This window comes from Eleutherodactylus coqui, chromosome 2 (assembly GCF_035609145.1).
Source record: "Eleutherodactylus coqui strain aEleCoq1 chromosome 2, aEleCoq1.hap1, whole genome shotgun sequence".
Lineage (NCBI taxonomy): Eukaryota > Metazoa > Chordata > Amphibia > Anura > Eleutherodactylidae > Eleutherodactylus > Eleutherodactylus coqui.
The window spans coordinates 16,942,892-16,953,423 of NC_089838.1; the positions used below are offsets into that span (position 1 = coordinate 16,942,892).

Below are 10,532 nucleotides of genomic sequence, written 5' to 3' on the forward strand. Positions count from 1 at the left end.
TGCCTCCCCCTCTGAAGACCTGTCCTCAGTAGGCTTAGCAAACCAGGTGGGGTCAGTCATCTCATCGTCCTGCTGCTCTTCCTCCGAATCCTCTGTGCGCTCCTCCCTCGGACTTACTGCAGTTACTACTACCTGAGTGATAGACAACTGTGTCTCATCGTCGTCGTCCTCCTCACTCACTGAAAGCTCTTGAGATAGTTGCCGGAAGTCCCCAGCCTCATCCCCCCCGACCCTGGGAACTTTCCAAAGGTTGGTCATCGGTCACGACAAACTCCTCCAGTGGGAGAGGATTCGGAACCATTGCTGCCCATTCTGGGCAGGGGCCCGAGAACAGTTCCTGAGAGTCTGCCTGCTCTTCAGAATGCGTCATTGTAATGGAATGAGGAGGCTGGGAGGAAGGAGGAGCAGCAGCCAGAGGATTCAGAGTTGCAGCAGTGGACGGTGCAGAACTCTTGGTGGTCGATAGATTGCTGGATGCACTTTCTGCCAACCACGACAGGACCTGCTCACACTGCTCATTTTCTAATAAAGGTCTACCGCGTGGACCCATTAATTGTGAGATTAATCTTGGGACGCCAGAAACGTGCCTCTCTCCTAATCCCGCAGGAGTCGGCTGCGATACACCTGGATCAGGAGCTTGGCCTGTGCCCACACCCTGACTTGGGCCTCCGCGTCCTCGCCCGCGTCCACGTCCTCTAGGCCTACCCCTACCCCTCAGCATGGTGTATTACCAGTAGTGCAGAAACAGAATGCTGTAATTAAATGTGCCGCTTATTGGCCTGTGGTTGGAGGCTGACTTCGCTTACAGAATGCACAGCAGAGCCAGGAAAGAATTTTGCGCAAGCCTGTAGTGAGACGTAGGTGCGTATGACTGAGCTAGTGGAATTCACAGCGCAGAAGCAGTCAAGTGTCCAAAGGCCACTAGTAGGCCTTAAGTGTTTTGCTTCTATTTTTTTAAAGGCTGAGCTGAGACAGCAGACAGATACTGTAGGCAGCGTATATATGTATACTGTTTCCCTCTGGACGGGATGGCGGCGGTGATGTAACGGGCAACGCAGAGCCAGGAAACACTTTTGCGCAAGCCTGCTGTAACACTTAGCTGTGTATTAATTAGGCCTACTACCCCCAGCAGAGACACAGTACACTGAGGACGGTCACAGGCAGCCCAAATATATATTTTTTTGCCAAATTTTTTAGAAAACGCCGACTGCCTATATAGACAGTATATCTCTTTCACCTTTCCCACTGTCCCTGCCTCACCACTACTTGCCCTATACTATGTAAAATTACTGCAGACTGTTTCTCTCTGGACGGGATGACGGCGGTGATGTAACGGGCAACGCAGAGCCAGGAAACACTTTTTTGCAAGCCTGCTGTAACACTTAGCTGTGTATTAATTAGGCCTACTACCCCCAGCAGAGACACAGTACACTGAGGACGGTCACAGGCAGCCCAAATATATTTTTTTTCCCAAATTTTTTTGAAAAACCCCACTGCCTATATAGACAGTATATCTCTTTCACCTTTCCCACTGTCCCTGCCTCACCACTACTGGCCCTATACTATGTAAAATTACTGCAGACTGAGAACGCAATGCTCTGCACGGCCGATATACAAAAAAAAAAATGTGCAGCACTGCTAAAAGCAGCCTCAACAGTACTGCACATGGTCAGATGTGGCCCTAAGAAGGACCGTTGGGGTTCTTGAAGCCTAAAATAACTCCTAACACTCTCCCTATAGCAGCTCCAGCATCAGCAGCACTTTCCCTGATCTATGTCAGAATGCATCTGTGGCGAGCCGCGGGAGGGGCCGATTTAAATACTCGGGTGACACCTGATCTCGCCAGCCACTCACTGCATGGGGGTGGTATAGGGCTTGAACGTCGCAGGAGGAAGTTGTAATGCCTTCCCTGTCTTTCTATTGGCCAGAAAAGCGCGCTAACGTCTCAGAGATGAAAGTGAAAGTAACTCGAACATCGCGTGGTACTCGCTTCTAGTAACGAGCATCTCAAACACGCTAATACTCGAACGAGTATCAAGCTCGGATGAGTACGTTCGCTCATCTCTAGTCTTTACTGAAACGTCCAATGCAGATATACCGGTACCTGGATAGGCAACATCGTCAGGTGCAACAATATTGACTACGCTGGTGCAGATGTAACTGCATAGAACCACATATCCAATGAAGAAGCAATGGCTGCTTTCTACTGCCAGGCCAGAGTAGACAACAGTGGATCTCTTTAAAGGTTTTCCGCTTTGTAGCAGTGGAGGACAAACACTGGTCGAAGAGATTCTCACTATGCTGCAGTTAAATATCCCACACTGAAAGCAAAATGAGATGTCTGCAATTGTACGAGAATGAGCAATGGATTGAGGTGTTCCTATAAGCCACAACCCACAAAATCGGTCACATGTGAAGTCATTCATGATGTTTACAAATGTTTTATTTTTTGTAAAAGCTTTAAAACAATGAAAAATGTTACATACAGTATATGGCACAATATTTGTAATCAAAGTCATTCCAACAACTGCTTGGGATCATAAAAATCATGGATCTTTGCAAGACCTGGAGAATATAGGAAAAGGGTGCAATATATTGGCAGGAGACGGGAGACCGAGTGAATGGTGTCTGATTGCTGGCCGTTGTTGATGAGACTTTTTGCTTATTTTCTCCTCTCTTGACTTGGGCGCCATTCTTGTTCCCAGCCCATACACATGTCCACAGAACTTGGCATCATCAATATGGTCCCCAAAAAAACGCTGTTAAAAGAAAAAGAAAAACAGAAAAAAGTGATGGTTAAGTCTAGCACATATTTAAAAATAGTAAAACCACTTTAACCTGTTAGTGCCCACCTGCCATAAACATACAATGGTCAGTCAAGGGTGAGATATGCAGATGGCTCAAGAGCAGAGCCTGCTCCATAAATGGCAAGAGTAGACTGCTTGAAACTGTAAAACACCCAATTGCAACAGTCACGAGGACATTCTACTACTAGGATGCTGCAGTTAATGTAGACCACAGCAACTAAGCAGCTTTCCAGAGAAGGGAACCCCTTCAGCACCTCATCAGCCCCCAAACCAGCCTGGATGTTCCCAGGGTTTCCATGTATTGCAGTCTCTTAAAGGGGCGTGAGACAGAATTTATCTGACTTACAGTCAGCCCACCTGCTCATCCTGAAGTGCACCACTGCTGCATTCATGTTAATGGGACCGCTGGACATTGCTAGCTCTGCTTTCTCTGTCGGTCTCAGTGTAGTGAACAAAGCTGTGGTGCACATGTGCGGCCAACCGCTACCATGCAATTCAGGACAAGCCATGGCTGGGCTATCTGCATGACAGGTAAACCCCATCATGAGACAATGCCTTTAAGTCTTGCCTGTAGACACTTGTAAAGTTTTCTCACTGAATGGTACAGAAAATAAACCCACCTTTTTCATACAGAAGAACACCTTGCTGGTTAGAAGCGAGTCCGAACCTGCTTGATGCTGTCCACCAATCCTCTGCAGATTTAACTGATCGGCCACCTCCTGAAGACCCCCCTGTACAAAATAAACGTATGGCTTTAGACAAGAGATAAACTTCAGTAGCGTTCATTATACCATCTGCATACATGATGCTATAATCACTACCACACAGAGCAAACCTAAGGCCAGGTTTACACAAGGCAACTTTATAACCCACCTTGATATAAAAGCAGCTTTTCATTAAGTATTTTACATCATAGATGGAAGGGAAGAAGAGATTCAGTAGATGGAAGAACTCGTGTTCCTCCTTCGGAAGTCGAGAGTTCGTTAGAAGTTTTATCAAATATCCAAAGTCAAAAGAGCTGCAGGGGACAAAGATAATAATTAATAATATAACAAGACCAGATGAGGTCGAAACAATACAAATCCATCAACACCAAGAATAGAGGTTATACAGCAACAATCCACAACATATGTACAGTACAGTGACCGCTATTTAACAAAACTACTTCACACCTCAGATTTCTTTAAGATGGATTTTTAAATCCAGGCTCCAGTATATTATATAAGCAATTGGAAGATTGCAAGTTCAAGTCCCCTATGAGGACAAGAAACCCACTTTAAAAAAATCTGTTAAACCTAATTATTAAAATATTAAACAATTAAAAAACGTTTCCCCATTTTTAACATTAAAAGGTACATTATGTTGTGCAATAAATGGTACCAATGAAACATACAATTTATCCCGCAAAAAGCAAGCCCTCATACGGCTAGGTCGCTGGGAAGATAAAGTTATGATTTTTTTTTTTTTTTTTAAGTAAGGAAGTGAAAAAATACAAATGAACATTTGTTCAAGGGGTTAAAAGCCTGGATAACCACTTTAAGATGTGACTCCATATGAGCGTTAACGGGCTATTCCCAACAGAACACTGCAAAACCTCACCTGTGAAATGACAGCCACTTCACATTATCACACAGAACCACTCCAGAGGTCCTAAGCAACTCTGCAAACGTCAGCCTGTCGATGCCTTCTTCTTCATGCTTCTGGAACTGAAGCCCGCAATTTGCTAAAAAATTGATGGAGTCTTGAGAATATTTATCCTTCCTGCAAGAGTAGAAGAAAATGATGAAATTCCATGACACATTGCAGAATTCTCAGACTCTGTATATCTCTTGCACACAGGGAAGACTGTGGCTCCAGCACACTTTTAACATAAAACCCAAGATGAGATAACTCAAGAGGCTGCTGCTGCAGCCAAGCCCGCTCCATACCTGGCACCTTTCAGCTGCTTCATACACCTGATAGCCACCCACAATTGGCAGTTCCAATCCTACGTATTTAACAGATTGGATGCTGACTCCCCTGATTTCTTTCTTTGGTTTATACCCGCCCCTGTGTGACCTCTTAGATTCGGCTCCCGGAACTGTTAATATCTCTTAGCGGGTCTGCAGCTGCAAAGCTATGCATACGGTCTTGCTGACATCCCTGATAGAGAATCTGATTTATACATTTAAGTCCTCCTTCCAGTCTTATTTATTCGTTAGGTCAGTTTTGCAAATTAAAATGTCCAGTGGGTTTGTGTTACAACTCCCATTAAACCCTTTTACAATGATCAGACTTACCTGAGGTTAAACTTGAAGTTAAATTGCCAGGTGTTGGTTCCGGGTGGGTACTCACCCTTCTCATTTATGAAGGTGAGACCGAGCTGTATAATTTTTAGCAAATCCACATTGCAGCGTATGAGCTGATACTGATAATCCATATTTCTTCGGATAAATGGCCTCGTCACCACACCAGGAAACTCTGTGTCCTGCCAACAGCAATGGGAGAAAAATCATCACTAAGTCAATGAAATGCAGCCTGAATACAAAGATTTTAGGGGGTCAATTGTAATAAACTACAATGGGAATATATTACACAGCTGAAGCATTATTAAACATAATAGAGGGAAGCAACCCTAACCACAAATGAAGCCTGTATGTGTGTATATATATATAAATATATATAAGCTACACTAAAACCACTAAGTCCAACACACAAGACACAGGAACACTGGAACATAGGTAATAGAATTTTATCAGAATGTTCCTGAACCCCGACGCACGTTTCACCACCTGCTTTCTCAAGCGATTGTGTGAGCCTGTTGTAAGGACACTGCATGCTATGTTTTTTAGAATATTTTTGGTCCTCTTGAGTTCTAATAAAAATTTATTTCCCATGCTCCTGTGTCTTGTGTGATGGACTTACTGATCTGGTACAGCTGAAGCATTATGGAGTGTCCAGTCAAATCAAAAGTGGTGCTGTGTTTAGAAGAAAGCAGCCATGTTTTTCTAACCCTGGACGAGCCCTTTAAGCTTAGTTGCTGTGTAGTAAAATATGCTGCACATGAGGCATAACTGGATCCCCATGCTATTGCCATAGAAGACAAGTGCTGCTCCGCTGTATACATAATAGAGTCCATGATGCAGGAAAACACGCTCTTGAGCTGGTGAATATCCCTTTAGTATTTTCAGACACAGTCCTATACCTTGCAGATAACAGCACTCACCATTGCAATGTATCTGTAGGAGCGGACAAGCTCACTGATCTTACGCATCTCCTCGTCCAGGTTCAATGCCCAAACCTCACAGATCACTTTACTGTTGGCAGCGGGCATCATGATAGGATTCATGGTTATCACGGGATGATGACTTGTATAGCGGGAGAGGCTTGTTCTGGATAGACGGAGGGTTTTACACCTGTGGGTTTAATACAAACAGATATTATTGCAGCGTTTATGATTTAGCCTCAATATCCTTTAAAATGGCCTGCTTGTTCCACAGCTGATTTCGGCAACACAAAAATGGTCCCTTGTTGGCTGTACGGCTATCCTAAGGGGATACAATTCTGCGTCCGTGTAAGCGATTCTCGGCCAATGTCAAGCAAAGTAAATGAGCGGTGACTGACATGCATGTGGATCAGTGCATTTTATATAGACTGACAATTCGGCCCACATAAAGACGTCTTACATTTATACAATGAGTGATAATTCCTTCACTTATTGTACATTGTTCAGTTTCTGCAGCCATAAAAATCAAACGACAATCGGCCTGTGTAAACAGATAGTCATTCATCTAGGAACGACTGTCTGTATACTATGAATGGAGTCTGGAAGAGATCTCTGATGCGTTCTGCACTCACTGAACGATTATCTATCTGTTCACATGGCCGTATTTTTTACAGCTGTGTTTTAAAGAAGCAGCACACACTACTTTTGTTGCCTCTGTTTTTGCCTTCATTGTTACTATTTTTTGTTGGGCAAATACGGCTCCATATTTGCATAAGAGAAAATAAAACCAAAGATAGCAAAAGCAGAGGTAACAACAAACCAAATACTAGTGACTGGCCGCACCCAATCATCACTAACACAATGAGGGGCGTCCGGGCGGTTTCTTTTTTTTTTGCTGCTAACCAATTGTTTTTGAATAAGATTCAACAATTACTAATTGACTTGTGTATCCCAGTGTCAAGTAGTCCATTATACGTATGCTAAGTGATGTGGATTGCTAGATATAGTTGGGTGGCGGGCGGGTAGACCGGATTTGTGTATAACTCTGTTGCTTAAGTTCAAAATTAAAAGCTTCAATAAAAATAACATGATAAAAAGAAATGCGACAACATCAATTCTTTGTGCTCTGATAGTAAAACCTTTCATGGACCCAATCAATCATTTAGAAGAATTTTGACAATCAATTCAACAATCTAAAATTAAAGCAACTCTCTAGTTTCAAAAGAAATTTCAATCTCAGGACCAGAGGGGGCAAGAGAATATTTCCTGCAGTTGTTCTTCTCTGCCACCCCTTTCAATTTGCCACTCCAGGTGCCACTTTTGGCCATCTGAGATGGCCAATGCAATCTTCAGACTACCTAATCATCACAGTGCACTGTTAAAACTATTAATTCACTATACCTGCTCTCTGATTGGTCAAAGCTACTCACATGATCAGCACTGCTCAATCAGAGATCCGTGCACAGTAACTAAGGGCATAGAATACTATGTGTCAATTAGGGGTTAATTCACAGTAGTTTAGCTTAATGAAGTAATTAGAAAAAAGATTTTTTTAGGTAACTAGCAGGATATGATGTAGAGGTGAACAAGACTGTGATAAGAGTTGAAACGCGTTCTCCATTCTTTCTGTGAGCATTATATGCAACATTGATGAGCAGTCATGGTATTTAGATTAACCAACAAAATGCACTTTGTATATGATAGAAAAGTCAGTGACTAAGTTTGGCCCATGCGGCTCCATGATTTGGGCATAGAAATGATACAGATGTATGCAAATCACTTTGGGATTAAAGACATGTTAAAGCTCTTGTTTTGCTAAATAGAATTGGACAAAGTTTCTTCATAAGATGAAAAATTATTTTGAAGAGTAATTATGGCATTCAGATACACCAAACAGGAAGCACTTACTATATTTAATCTGAAGCAAGTACTTTAGTTTGGCCAATCCGTATCCATATAAGTGCTGAACACAAAATGATCAAGTCTTTACAACTATTTTATGAAAGGCAAAAACATTTTAGTTAAATATATTAGCCACAATCATTATCTGTCTGGCAGGTAAAAAAGAAATTTTGATATTCAATAGTTAAAGCCTATCACATAAAACATGGGAAGAGAATGTGTGGTAAAAGACTTTTAGGGTCAAGACTAGAGAATTGAGTGTTTTTTAAAAGACTCTATATGCAACATTGATCAACAGTCATGGTATTTAGATTAACCAACAAAATGCACTAACTGTAGAGGATAGAAAAGTCAGTGACTAAGTTTGGCCCATGTGACTCCATGATTTGGGCATAGAAATGTTACAGATGCATGCAAATCACTTTGGGATTAAAGACATGTTAAAGCTCTTGTTTTACTTAAATAGAATTGGACAAAGTTTCTTCATAAGATTACAAATTATTTTGAAGAGTAATTATGGCATTCAGATACACCAAACAGGAAGCACTTACTACATTTTAATGTAAGGTAAGTACTTTAGTTTGGCCAATCCGTATCCATATAAGTGCGGAACACAAAATGATCAAGTCTTTACAACTATTTTATGAAAGAAAAAAACATTTTTGTTAAATATATTAGCCACAATCATTATCTATTTAACACTTTCTGATAAAGAGAAAAAACATGAAAAAACAACTGCTTACCTATGTTGTTAAAAGGACATGGTTCTTCAAGTTTCCATTTAGCAACTGCCACAGTACCAAAAATGTTGCCTATTTATAAGCCTAAAACCATAAGACTTTCAACCAATCACATGTTATTTGACCCTCCCTTAGTTTCATTAACACATTAGTATATCCAACCTGTATATTTTGCCAGTGGGTGAATGAATTCAATGATCAAAATGTACATGAGACTAAATTTGCAGAACAATAGTCTTTTGTTTATACACACATTCAATATCATGTTCTTGCTCATGCACACATTTAGTATCATTGTTCTAAAATGTGTGGTCCCACTGACACACCCTTCTAACATTTTTTTCGCAAGTTCACTTTAGTGAAGCTACTTTCTTATGTGATCTCTTTTATACCATGTAATAGATACAGATTATTACATACTACTTGGGCATATTAGAAAAGATAATACTCTTGTGTTGGTTATAGAAAATCCAATACCATTTTGAAACAAGGCTTAAGGGAAAAATGATGATGAATCATGGTATTGAGATATACCAAACAAGAAGGACTTACTGTATTTTAAAGCAAAGCAAGTACTTTCGTTTGGCCAATCCGTATCCACAAAATAGAGTGTCAAAAATGAGACAATCTTTATAACAAATATTATTTGAAGGACAAAAACATTTTTGTTTAATATATTAGCCACTAACTTTATGTATCTGGTAGATGGGTAGCTATATTTTAATATGTAAAAGATACAGACTAACACCTAATACTTAGGGACAGAAGGAGTGCTAAAAGTTATTTTAGGGTCAAGACCATTGAATTCACTGTTTTCAAAAGACTCTATATGCAACATTGATGAACAGTCATGGTATTTAGATTAACCAAACAAAATGCACTTACTGTATATGATAGAAAAGTCAGTGATTAAGTTTGGCCCATGCGACTCCATGATTTGGGCATAGAAATGATACAGATGTATACAAATCACTTTGCGATTAAAGACATGTTAAAGGTCTTGTTTTGCTTAAATACAATTGGACAAAGTTTCATCATAAGATTAAAAATTATTTTGAAGAGTAATTATGGCATTCAGATACACCAAACAGGAAGCACTTACTATATTTAAATTTAAAGCAAGTACTTTAGTTTGGCCAATCTGTATCCATATAAGTGCGGAACCAAAAATGATCAAGTCTTTACAACTATTTTATGAAAGGCAAAAACATTTTAGTTAAATATATTAGTCACAAACTTTATCTATCTGGCAGGTAAAAAGGACATTTTGATATTCAATAGTTAAAGCCTATCACATAAAACATGGGAAGAGAATGTGTGTTAAAAGACTTTAGGGTCAAGTCTACAAAATTAAGTGTTTTTTAAAAGACTATATATGCAACATTGATGAACAGTCATGGTATTTAGATTAACCAAACAAAATGCACTAACTGTATATGATAGAAAAGTCAGTGATTAAGTTTGGCCATGCGACTCCATGACTTGGTCATAGAACTGTTACAGATGCATGCAAATCACTTTGGGATTAAACACATGTTAAAGCTCTTGTTTTGCTTAAACAGAATTGGCCAAAGTTTCTTCATAAGATTAAAAATTATTTTGAAGAGTAATTATGGCATTCAGATACACCAAACAGGAAGCACTTACTATATTTAATCTGAAGCAAGTACTTTAGTTTGGCCAATCCGTATCCATATAAGTGCTGAACACAAAATGATCAAGTCTTTACAACTATTTTATGAAAGGCAAAAACATTTTAGTTAAATATATTAGCCACAATCATTATCTGTCTGGCAGGTAAAAAAGAAATTTTGATATTCAATAGTTAAAGCCTATCACATAAAACATGGGAAGAGAATGTGTGGTAAAAGACTTTTA

The 10,532-nt window shown here is 40.1% G+C and overlaps 1 pseudogene; it reads right to left on the reverse strand.

Moving 5' to 3' along the window:
* Positions 1-2,515: 2,515 nt before the first annotated feature.
* On the reverse strand, positions 2,516-6,120 carry LOC136609904 (CCR4-NOT transcription complex subunit 8-like; annotated as a pseudogene).
* Positions 6,121-10,532: the final 4,412 nt, after the last annotated feature.